This window comes from Varroa jacobsoni, unplaced genomic scaffold, assembly GCF_002532875.2.
Source record: "Varroa jacobsoni isolate VJ856 unplaced genomic scaffold, vjacob_1.0 scaffold_1482, whole genome shotgun sequence".
Taxonomy (NCBI): Eukaryota; Metazoa; Arthropoda; class Arachnida; order Mesostigmata; family Varroidae; genus Varroa; species Varroa jacobsoni.
In genome coordinates this window covers 4,310-16,323 of record NW_019214384.1, presented here as the reverse complement: position 1 = coordinate 16,323, position 12,014 = coordinate 4,310, and the positions used below count along the sequence as shown (strand labels likewise).

The following is a 12,014-nucleotide window of genomic DNA, read 5'->3' as shown; positions in this document are numbered from 1 at the left end:
TTTTGTACACAGTACGCTACTTAGCTCCAAGGTCACTTGCGCTATTATCTATTCCGCTCATCTGGCGAATTCAGCTTTCGATTACCTACTATTCTACTGTTCTTCCTGCCTCGGCTCTGTATTTGCTTTTATATTAGGGAAATAATACTTTAATACATACTGTAGCAGCGATGTTCCCTTTCTAACAGGTGTCGGTAGAAAACCCCCGGCGGCACCATGCCATGGGTCAGTGTGCAGTCGTTTTACCAATATGCGAACGAGGGTTAGTGGCTAAAGGTCGGGCCGACGCGGGAGTAGCACAATTTGCTCCTCGTTTGTTTCACTCTCGACGAATGCCCTCCATCTCGATCAGAACAGGAGGCTTAAGACGAATGGTAGGGCGGACTATACCGTCTACAGAGGTAAACTAACCCGAGTTGCTTCCGGCTTCTTAGCTACTACTACATCCCCCCCCCCCCCCATTCTACGCTACCCCCGTGCCTGGCATCATCTCTAATAAAAACCTATTCAAATTTCGCAAGCTTCTTCAGCCGACCTGTACCGTCTTAGTGCCAATGCTGCACACCAACTGTTGTTGCTAGTAGAGGCATGGGTTGTTGGCGTCTCTGCCGATTGTTTTCTTTTCGCCTTTGGTCCGGGTAAATGCCCGAACACCCTGACGGACTAAGCAAAACAAACCGCGCTCGTAAACCGCCAGGAGAGTGGGCTATAACTTACAAATCATTACTTCATGACAATCGTTACTGTTTAATATGATTATGTATATTCTCTGCTTAATCCTTAGGTTGACGGTAGACGTGCAGCATCGCCGTTAAGTGATTGTCACGGATCTATTACTATTTTCAGCTAGCACGTCGTGCACAAGTACATATACGATGTTCCTATTCTCTGACGCTTTCTATTTTCAATGGCGATGAGAAGTTCCTGTTCTAGTAATTTTTCGAATATGTATGACTATATTGCGGAGCTAACTAGCAGCGATGCGCCGCTTGCAAAGTTAGTTGTGATATAAAAGGTCTATAGAATGAATGACAAGACCGTAGAGAAAGGAAAACACTATTAACCTCAATAGCATAATGTCAAAATTAAACAAGTAGCACGTACCTACCTTGCAGGAACTTACCGTAAATAACTGTGTATGCACAATTGAAGACAAACAAATTACTTGACCAAGATCAGCTAACTCTGTGGTGCGCTAAGTCGCGGTACATAACGTTGAAAATAACGATCAAAATTGAGAAATAAAAATTCACAGTAACCGGAATTGCTTTACCGACAATTCAACTGCATTTTGACAGAACGTCCCTTGGGTCTGCGTCCCAGCTCGACGACTCTATCAATTTTCTACTCGTCTTCTTTTTGTATTTTTATTTTTAAGAGTTGGATTGGAATGGAAAAGCCGCAATAAAACTTCTCGGCGAAGCCGTCATTCCTACAAAACCCTATTTAATTAGGTTCTCGAGAGTCAATGTTTCCGTTTATTTGTACTTAAAAAGCGGTTAACGTTTAGTTTTGCCACGATGTTCAAAGGGGTTGTTGAGGACAATTGGCTCGTCATAAGAAATGTTTTCACAAATAAAAGAAATGATCAGGATTTTTAGAGATCTTACTTGTTGGCACTTTTGGTTAATTTTAAGTGTGTATTAGCTTCTGGAGTTTTGCTTCTTTCCTTCTTCGGATATTCAATATTTACTGGGCATCAAATAAGAGGCTGCAGATAAATAGAAAACGGCGTTGACGTCCATTTAAGTCAATAAAATGAGCAGTTTTATTAGAAAATTGCATTCTCCCGTTTTACGATACTTTCCCTCAGAAATAACAATGCTACTTCATTGATGTCCATTGTAAAGATACAAGCAGATCTGACACGTTCTACACGGCAGTCTTACTCAGACGTTGAGTTGGTAGTTGAATGCGTTCTGAGTATCTAATAGACCTCATCTCAAAATAAATTTTTGAAAATAACTTAATCAGATCAACTGCAGATAGGAAATGAAGTGCCAGAAATTGAATTAGACCTGACTGAATGACGTCACAACTTCCAGAAACTGGAATGACTTTTGTACAGTTTCTGAAACGAAATTGTTCTAATCAACGATTGGTAGCTAGCAGCTTTCTTAGGACACCGATCTGTAGACATATTCAGTAGGATCTCGTGTCGACGTTCACATGCTTAAGAGCCTCCACACCCCCCAGCTCTTGCGACACGATCGGCTGTTAACCACGTTGCTGTGCGTCGTTACCTGCGTCAGCTATTCCACATCAACCAATGCACACTGTAATTCGTTCTTAGAATCAAAATAGTTAATCTAGCCTCAGTATATTCTGTTCGCTGGCATCAATCATCAGCTCGTTCGATTGACTCTGCGACTCGACACTTCGTCGTGACATCTGGAGCAGTGTGAATCTATGGAATAGAACGAACTATCGAAGGACGACAACAGTCGAGAACAGGTGAAGAAGTTCCGGGTAAAGTTCCCTATAAGATCTATTTGCTGCCCAGACTTAACCGGGTCACCCGTCGTGACTCACACCACGCCGTGCTAACTTGCCGGCCAGCTTCGTACGATTTTGTCTTGCCAGACTCTTGCGGTGTCGCTTCGAGCAGGATCTATTAGCACACAGTCGCGTGAGAAAGCTAACGGTGATTGGCTGAGTGGCGTCTGTAGACGTCTGAGAGTGCAGGTGCCTTGTCTAATCCCGTCGAGGCATTAAGTGGGTATTACCAAACGACGACAGCGCTGCTGTTCCCGCCATCCCTTCCGTGCGGGAATGATAGAGGTGGCGGGGTCGGCGGCACCAGCGAATGAGATATGCAAACAGTCTAATTAACATGTATTGCCTTGGCGCAGACGCCTCTCCCGTTAACATCTTGCCTGCCCTTGCCTCACCTGAGGACCCGGAGTATGACTCTGCGCGTGCGGGTGAGCCAGCCTGCAGGCTGAATGGCCGGCCATCTTCGCATCCGCTGCGATATTCCCGCGTGCCCCGCGATCCTGCTTTACTCGGCCTAACTACTCTGTCTGTACCCGATTGGGCAGGTAAGCAGGTTGCCTTAACTGACATTCTAACTTGAGTATATACGAGCGACAAGGTTCTGTCCCGTCGGTGTCTCATTGCTTCCGAACCCTTGATCTTCGATGCCACACGGATTTTCTAGAGCCATCGGCTTGCCTGTGTTCATCCGTTGTCTTGTACGCCGCAACCCAGTTAACCCTTCTTCGTCCTCACTTTTTCAGCCTGGCCTTCGCTAATCTGAACCCATCCCAGGGCCTTCTACACACACTAGTTAGAGAGCGTCAGAGCGTTGTAGACCCCTGCTCACGTGTGCTGCTTCTGCCATTAATTCGTGTTTTCGGGCCCTCTGGTACTGGCCTCGTTGGCGCGATTCGCGTACGTTGTTCACCTCCTTTCTCAAGTTCTTTTTCTTTCTCTTCCTTAGGTTCTTCTCAGACCGATCTAGGGAGCGGCAGACTATCGCCTGTTTATCATCTGCTGGCTAAACCGTGCAGTTTTCCCGGATTTCGTTGGCGCTTAGGTCTGTGTCTTGATTAGGACGACTCATCATGGCCACACTTTTCCTACTGTTGCCAGTTGCTTTGCGGTGCATTGCAGGTGACAATCGAGCCAATCTAAGGGCTTAGCCCAACCTGAACCTATACACACATATGCCCAGTTACAAACAGACAGACAAACTCGTGAGCAGGGGAACCATGGGGACCCATCCATGAAATGCGCCGCTCTGCATCCCACACCAGCACCGTTTCTGTAAGACGGCAGAGGCAACGAGTACAGACTGCTGCCAATGGTCGCTTTGCCGAATGCCAAGCTGTCGCTGCTTAGGGCAGCAGCAACCGTTTCCGCGAGCCCAACCGACCGTTTTCCGATTTCATTTACCGACCGTTTCCTCATTCATGAAAGCGGAAAAGGAAGCGAAAAGTGTTAGATGGAGAAAGGAACGATAGAGCAGATGCATAGACAATCACTACTTGAGGTGGCAAAAGAAAGTTCTTTTGCAGTGAGTTACATGTTGGCGGAGGGGCAAATGCGATTGTGTTGGGTTGCGCGGTGGGTTAGACGGACAAGATAGGAGCACAAGAGGAAAGCAGCAGGATTTATCGTAGAGAGTGGGCTGAGAAAAAGGAAGAAAATAAGGATGTGGTGCTTAGGGGCAGGAAGGTTAGAGCTGGGCTACAGAAAGGTAGAGAGACGCGATAAAAAGTGCGCGATATTGTAGAGGTCCGACGGAAAGTCGCTTCATCATTCATTCTTAAATTAGCGAATGATCAGTATCTGAGCGTTGCTCTAAATTCTAATCTAAGATTTCTGATGATCTTCGTCGAGTGGGCCTTTGCTACCTGCCATGGCGACCGCATGCCAGGGCTTACGCATGCTTAGGAGCTGCTTTGGGGTTTGGGATTTTTGAGATTGCGATTGAAGCCTGTATTTTGGGTTTGGCCACACGGTCCTCGCCACTCAGTAATTGAGTGCCGCTTGCTTTATTAATGCGGCCACTGGTGCCATAGCTCTGCTGCTGCTTCGGGCTCTTACGTTCTTCACTGTTGCTTGCTAGTGCTGGCACAGCCACAGTTCGTACCCCCCCCCCCCCCCAGATCGTAATTGACTCCCGCCATCAATTCCCCAAGTGCGTGCATCCCTCTTCCCGCCCACATCAACAGAAATAAAAGAAGGGAGCTTGACAGAAAACGCGACTAGGGGTTTGTCTCTTAGCCTTTAGGTAGGTTAGACGCGTACACTGCAGGTGGTGCAGTTGCCTCCCGCGTCACCAGCACTATAATGGATACGCTCCGACCGGCCCTCGCATTCGCCTGGTGTGAAAACGCAATCGAATTATATGGTGAACAGAGTGAACACGAGCGAGAAAGAAGAACAGATAGGTGTTAGAAGATTATGCTTTTGGCTGCCAACCTTATCTAGTCAGTAGGCAGCTGGCCGGTCGGTCGACCTGAAGGTCGATAGTCGTCGCATTCCTGCCTATTGTCCTGAATGCTACTGATATTGAAAGTGCTTTTCCCGCCGCCACGTGGTGGTTTCGAATTCTGCAGCCAGCAGCAGCGACTATGTATCCAGCATCGTCCGACTGCGTCTAATGGCACCGTCTGCGTACCGCAACGTCAGAAGTAGGATGACAACGACAGCGAGTCGGAAACATAATCTAAGCACTCGAAATACAGTGTTTCTAATTTTCAGTTTGGCTACGGTCAGTTCACCGTGTAAACTGCTAAACGTCGACCAGTGGCCAGCCTGACTGCTCGCTTGGAGCAGCTCTGAAGCTCCCGTAGTCGGCAGCCAATGTATACAGAGTGGTAAAGCAGTGGTGAACTTCCTTTCACGGTAGCTACCGAAAATCTTATTAATGATGAAAGTTTGCATCAGTTTTGGGTTAACAGGGGGTAACATGGGACAGTATCCTCATCGTCGAGGGCAGAGTGGCCCAAGAAATAGCGGTTGCCAGGTACGGTGGAAAAAGGTACGTGGCAGGCGACCGCCGTAGCAGACGCAAGAGAAGAAGCAGGGTGGCGAAGAAGAGGTGGCCATGAGCGAATAATCGTCTGGAGATTAGAGAGTGCCGACGAACGTTGGCTTCAGCTTTTGAGCCTGCTGATAATAACGGTGGGACTGTTGCTGCTGCTGCCGCCGCCGCCGCTGTGGGCCAAGTGGCCGGCTAGTTCCCTGAAATGCTTAGCGGGGGCAAAGCGCGTCGCCACAACGAAAATATCGGAAACGAGAGTTTTGCTTTCTTGAAAATAAAGGAGCGAGAGAAGCAGTGAGAGGGCAAAAGTAGCGAAGGCGAAGACGGACAAAACTAGAGCAAGATGATATGGACACAGCATTAGCTGGGTAGAGCCACCTTGCTGATAGAACTATATGACCAACACTACGAACTACAACAATTATGCCGTCTGTGTTTCCAGCTCTTTGTTCAGCCGCCAGCCTGCCACTGGAAGCCCGCTAGCAGCTGAACGAAACTTTCTCTCGTGATATTAGACATCCATCTGATGTCAAGCTGTGTGACGCTCAACCAATGGCAAAGCACAAAGAGGGCGCTTGTGATAGCGGGGACAGATGAAGAGAATGGGAGAGAAAGGCAAACAACAAAGAAGATATAGGTGGTGCATTTATCTAAGTTTTGGGAGGCATTTTGTGCGTGTGTGTGTGTGTACGAGTGTATTAGTGTACGTGCGTGTGCGAGTGTGTGTGTGTGTGTTTGCGTTTTCTTTGCGTTAAACGGCGTCGTCTTCAAATAAAAACATCATTACGCATTAGTGTCGCCATTCTGTACGATTAACGTGGCCACTATTACACCTTCGTCGCGGAAGTTGTCTACCATCAACCGAGCATGACGTTTCTAGCGGGGTCGCTGCAGTTCGACGGAGATGACCATTCTCGACGACTGAGTAAAGGAGCAACCGCGCGACTCATGATAAGTTGACTGGCTCGTCTACTGACTGCACCGTCAGCGGCTGCTGGAGCTATAGGTTCGCTCGGCTCCCCACGACCCTTCAACTTTTATTTCTCAGATTGGCGTCAAAGGAGCAGTCTTTCTCTCGTTTTTGAGCTGAGCGTGCCACTGAGTTCGTTGGTTGACGGAACCAGCTCAGCTGAGTTGGGTCGACTCCTGTGCTTCTTTTTTCGTTCGGGTGGCGGAGACGATGAAACAAGCACATAAATCGCCACACGACGATGGACGTGACGCGAAAGACAATTTTCAATCAAATTTGCTATTTTCACATTGGCACGGTTGCTTTTGCTATGGATGTGGCAGTCACCGTTGCCAGCGCAGCCCCTGCTATCATTGCCACAGCTGCTTCTCCTGTAGCTTTGTTTCCTATATACCACACTCGTTGCTTCGTTGCCCTGAAATCTTCAACGCCGTCAGGCCGCTGACCGGGTGAAGCTGGACTGAACTTGGCCTCGTCGTCCTTAGCCGAATGGTATCCGCCTAGAGACTAAGCCGTTTCGCTTTCCCGGGTGTCCTATCTAATCCCTTTTCCTCATGCTTTCCCACAGCTTACTACTCACGGCGACTGCTGCGATAAACAACTTCTTCTAGGACCTTTTTTTCTATTCTTTTTCTTCTCTCTCTCTTGCTTTTGTTTTTTTTTCTTTTTCGCGTCTATTTCCTTTTTTGTTTTTGGCCTGTGCCTTTTATTGTCTCTCACGGTAGATTCCTTTTCTTGAGCTTCATTTGGCTGCCTATTTTTGGCTTCGAGAAGGTACTAGGTAGTTTACTACTGTACACCTACGGTCTACGGTCAGCATTGATACAGACTCGAGGTCTATACGTATGTGTGAAGTGCACACGCGTGAGGATGCGTATACTGTAGAACTCTGCAATCATCCACTATCGCTAGAGCTAGTCTTCTGTCGATCGTATTATCGTCATAGATAACAAAACGAAAAGTGCCTCTGTAAGCTGTTGTTAAGTGCTCCGATCTATGTTATGCACATACTTTCGGAAGGATGTAATAACCGACTTTCAAATTTCAAATAACGACTAACGTAAACAACAGCCGTATGAGAACCAGCGTAATGCAAGTTCTAAGTAATATCAGCTTCTAGCCCGCCTTTGCGAATCGCCATCATTGAAGACGCTGCCGCCATCGGTTACAGCATTGATCAAAGTGCGGAGGCCGGCAGGACTGCAGCGTGAGCCTATGGGTCACCGGTCTATGGCCAGAAGAACGCCACCATTCAGTTGGCGGGCTGCACGTAAGACTTGCTGGCCTGCAAGCCTTTAGGCGTGCAGGGCAGACGGCCCTCGAGCAAGCCGACCCGAGCGAACAGCACGTAAATATATCATCGACGCCTCAGAAGGCGAGAGCGCACCCAGATCAAAGAGGTTTCGGCTTTTACAGCCCCCTCGACTCCGCTTAAGTGCCGAGAATCCGAAAACAGTGAATGAGACGCAGCGCGAAAGGCGGCAGAGTGGATGCTGCAAGTTTGAGTCCCGCTGCCACGAAACGATAGAGCGCGGTGTGGTGTTAACGGCGGAAAAAGGCTGGAAAGGATCACTCGGGAAAAACGCAAAAGGCTTCGTTCGGAAGACGAAGGCGAAAAAAAACTAATAGCAAGAAAATTATAAATAGAACGGAAGATGCACAGGCCGTGAAAGGTGAAAAAAGGACATCAGGGATAGTAAGGACAAGGACTGGTACCAGCGCTTTCTGAGCTTGGTGCCCAAAAACCACCTTTGTACTGACAAGTGTATAATGAGAAATTTAATAGCGACCAGTTGAAATTTGAGTTGAGTTGCAAAATATAAAATCCTCCTCAGCTGCCAGTTGGTCCTAGTAAATCAGGTGAATAATAGAAACGTTTTGTACAGGTTGGATTATCACCAAAAACATCCTTTGTAGAAACGGAACTTCACGAGCATTTTCTCTCTAAAACTTTCACGATCGTACCGGTCCTGGTTGGCAAGCAGATTCTCGATCAGTTATGAACAAGAGTAGTCTTTGCCTAAAACCACTTGTCTTCGACCTATTCGATTTACTCTATAGACTATCCGCCCATAGGTAAATGAAGTATAATCGAAAAAACCGCGCTGGCTAATTCATCCCATTGCAGCCTTTGCGACTCAGGTGCATCAGATTTACAATAGCTGTACATTCAACTGGATTGACTGACTTTCCAAGGGAAGCAACAAAAACTTCATAAACATTGCGTAAACGTCATTTCTTTTTTTCTGGACGATATAGACGTAATGACCTTAGCCACCGCTCAGATGCGCCTAACACCTCATTATAAGTGAACTTGGATAATTATCGTCCACTCAAACTAAAGTACATTGATGATCGGATAGCGATTAACGCTAAGTAGACTGATGCAAAGCAGATGGGTGATATTTACTAATCATGTTCCGCGCCTCGCACTAATATGGCGGCTTCAAGTAGCTCTGAACGAGGGTCTCGATCAGCGTTAACCTGCGCCTACTTTTTTCATGTATGCTAATCGTCCACCTACCAAGTTAATAAATTTCGAATATAAAGTCAAGCATGCAACCTATTTGAGGAGTGGTCGAGTTCCTACCTCTAAGTTTTTCTCGGTTTAACAGTATTATTACGAAGTCGATACTTTCAATAGCGTTCGAGGAAGTACGCTCTCGGGAAGTGATCACATAGGTGCCTATTAGTTCTTAAAGCTGAGCCTAAATGCTCGAATGACGACGAAAACCTGGAGAGCTGACCGTTCATAGGCCATATGATTTAACTGACCGAAGACAAAGGGGTGTAGGTGTCAAAGAAAATACTACGCTGCCCTGAAAGGTTATGTACGTGAAAAAATCGCGGATTGACAACTAACTTCGTATATAGAATGTACGCACACTGAAATAATGGAAAAAAAAAACGTCCAATATCGATACGGAAAAAAAGTAAGGCTTCTTAGCCTTACTTTTTTCCGTATCGCCAACCCAAATGACGCGGGTAATTGTAATATTTCATATGCTAGCTTGTATTTGATAAAGCGTTATCTTCTCAATAGCTGAAAAATTTAGTAGGTGGGAATTCTTTCAGCAGATATTTTTTGAGGGTTAGGCAATATCGAAATAAAGATTTTGAATTAAAAAAATCTACTATTGAATTGCTGTAACGGCTGTTCTGGACTAAAGCTCTGTTGCGGTTTATTCATGATCAGGCACTGGACAAACTGTTATTGTCTGACAAATACCTCCACCTTACTAATACGCTACTATTAAATAAACTAAATATATGTACTAATACTGATTATAAGGAAGTCGTTGATCGACATCCAGCGGTAACGAGGTGGAAAATTCTACTCGAAGAAAAGATCCGGAGAGGCGGGCCTTGTTCACAGGGTCACACTTTCCCGCTGGACAAATGTAAGACAATGGATTCACTGGTAGCTTAATCTTCTTTAAAGCGTTAACATTGTTTCTTCCAGTGCTAGCAAAAAGGCCGTGTCGACTGTTTTGTGAGGTGCGCAGAGAAGTTACGATCACAAGAAAGCGACAATTACACGTAAATGTTCCAGTATTTTACACTCTGTTGATAAGCATAGAGGGATTGTTGTGGAAGGGATTATTGTTAGAATGTCGATGGAATCACTTCGACACCTCAGAATCTCCTTGAAGCCATCACAGTCACTATAGACTTGAATCGACTCGATCGATTTCGAGCAAAAATGAAGTAAGAGAAATTATTGATGGCAAATTTCTCGTATCGTATATTTCAACGTAATTGACGTTTTTTCGGAGCGTTGCCCTAAAAAGTTATCCATCAGGAGAAGCGGTATGTATTTAAGATCGTTGAAAATCTAAGAAACGAGCCTGGATTTAGGTTAAGCGTCGAACCATTGTTTTCGTGCATTAAGATCAATTGAAGCACACGGAAGCCGATCCGTGCCGTAACTTAATTTAATTTTGAGTCTGTACCCATTATCATAAAGATTACCGTTGAGATGACGTAACAAATTGGCAACGATATCTAAAATGACATCGGTATTACTTAGTCTATAGCTAGTAGTCGTAAACAGATTGTGTATCCATAGTATAGCATAGAGTAACTGGCAGCCGGCAGAGAAACTTAACCGAATGTACAATTTATTGTCAGTGACCCTTAACTCTATGTATATGGTGACGGAGAAGCATGTCCAACTTTTTTGCAAAAACTTTTCAAAGATGACTTGTCCACTTGACCTAGCCCATTGATGAGAAACCACAGACTTTGGGGTCCAGTTGTTCTAAGACCAATGGTCGAAAACGATAAGCTTTGCCTAACTACTATATATTAGTCGATATATTACTTATTAAGCAAGCCTAGCCATCATCCGCTGTTGGGTACTCTTCTAAAATTTATAGAAATACGTTTTTGTTTTCATCACTTAATATTTTAATCCGTTTGCTTTCGTATTTTGACTTCGGACTCTGTAATGCCAAAAGAAACGGTCCTACTGTTCAGAAGCGACTGCATACTCCTTTTACCTATTATTTTCCGCGCATCCTAACGAACAATACTGTGTGTAACCGTCGTCCACTGCTTTATCAGCTGTGTCCTATTTTTCCTATTTTAGGAAAAACCTTACGTTTTCTGTTGAAGCTATCATCCCCACGAACAGTAGCAGGAACAGACGGCGTTCCCCAATGTCCCTCTCCCCAAAGGCATTTCTTCTTACTTTTCTTCCGTAAAGCCAACGATCAGATGAAAACTGGCTTGGTTGGCAACCTTAAGTCTGGAGAATAAACCGAAGACGCACCAACCGAGCTGGCGAGGAAAGGCGGTACGACACGGCGGTTGGCTTTCCTTGGCTTTTCCTCAATTCGGCAAGTTTTGCTACAAGCATGGTAACAACGACGCTGGAATGAAGAGAGAGAGAGCGGAGGGGGCGAGCACAGCCGACAGACAGAGAGAGAGATTCTCTCCTGCAGAGATTTACTGCTGTTGTATAAGTACACCGCCACTTACGTAGAACCACAACATGGTGAGCACAAGTTGGATGATGGCTGGTGCGACTCGACGTGCAGCTACGAAGAGGGACTCATCTCAATACGCCGACATTATCCTGATGAAAAATGGTTCGTTTTGCGCTCGACCCTGATCAACCTGAAGGCATTAAATACGGCTGGTACTTTTGCTTGGGTGCGGCGACTAACGCCGCGACCACTGCCAGCGCGTTTTTTCACGAATTATTTGGTTGAGTTGGGCCAAAAGGTTAGCTCCGGAGTAATGCCTCTTCTCCCGCACGACTATCGTCTGATTTGGCGAACTGTTTATGACGGTAGCATAGGGCAAAGAGCGACGTGGGCGGAGACGGAGGGAGAAGGGAAAAGTAGCTAGCACAGTGGAGTCAGAAAAAGTAGTCAATACTTGGCTGGTGTGTCACCATACCCTGGAGTGTGTCACCTCAAATCCGGCATCCTGGCACATCCAGTTTATCAACAGTCTCAAGACCTGAATGTGCAGCAGCGAAATGTTGGTTAGAATATCAAAATATATATATATATATATATATATATATAGATATACATATAT

General features: G+C 45.9%; 1 long non-coding RNA gene across 1 annotated transcript in view; it reads right to left on the bottom strand.

Moving 5' to 3' along the window:
* Nucleotides 1-11,848: 11,848 nt before the first annotated feature.
* Nucleotides 11,849-12,014, bottom strand: part of LOC111270516 (uncharacterized) — a 2,092-nt gene continuing 1,926 nt past the window's right edge. The window contains exon 3 of the long non-coding RNA XR_002686330.2: nt 11,849-11,933. This is a non-coding gene — a long non-coding RNA (uncharacterized LOC111270516). The remainder of the gene's footprint in view (nt 11,934-12,014) is intronic.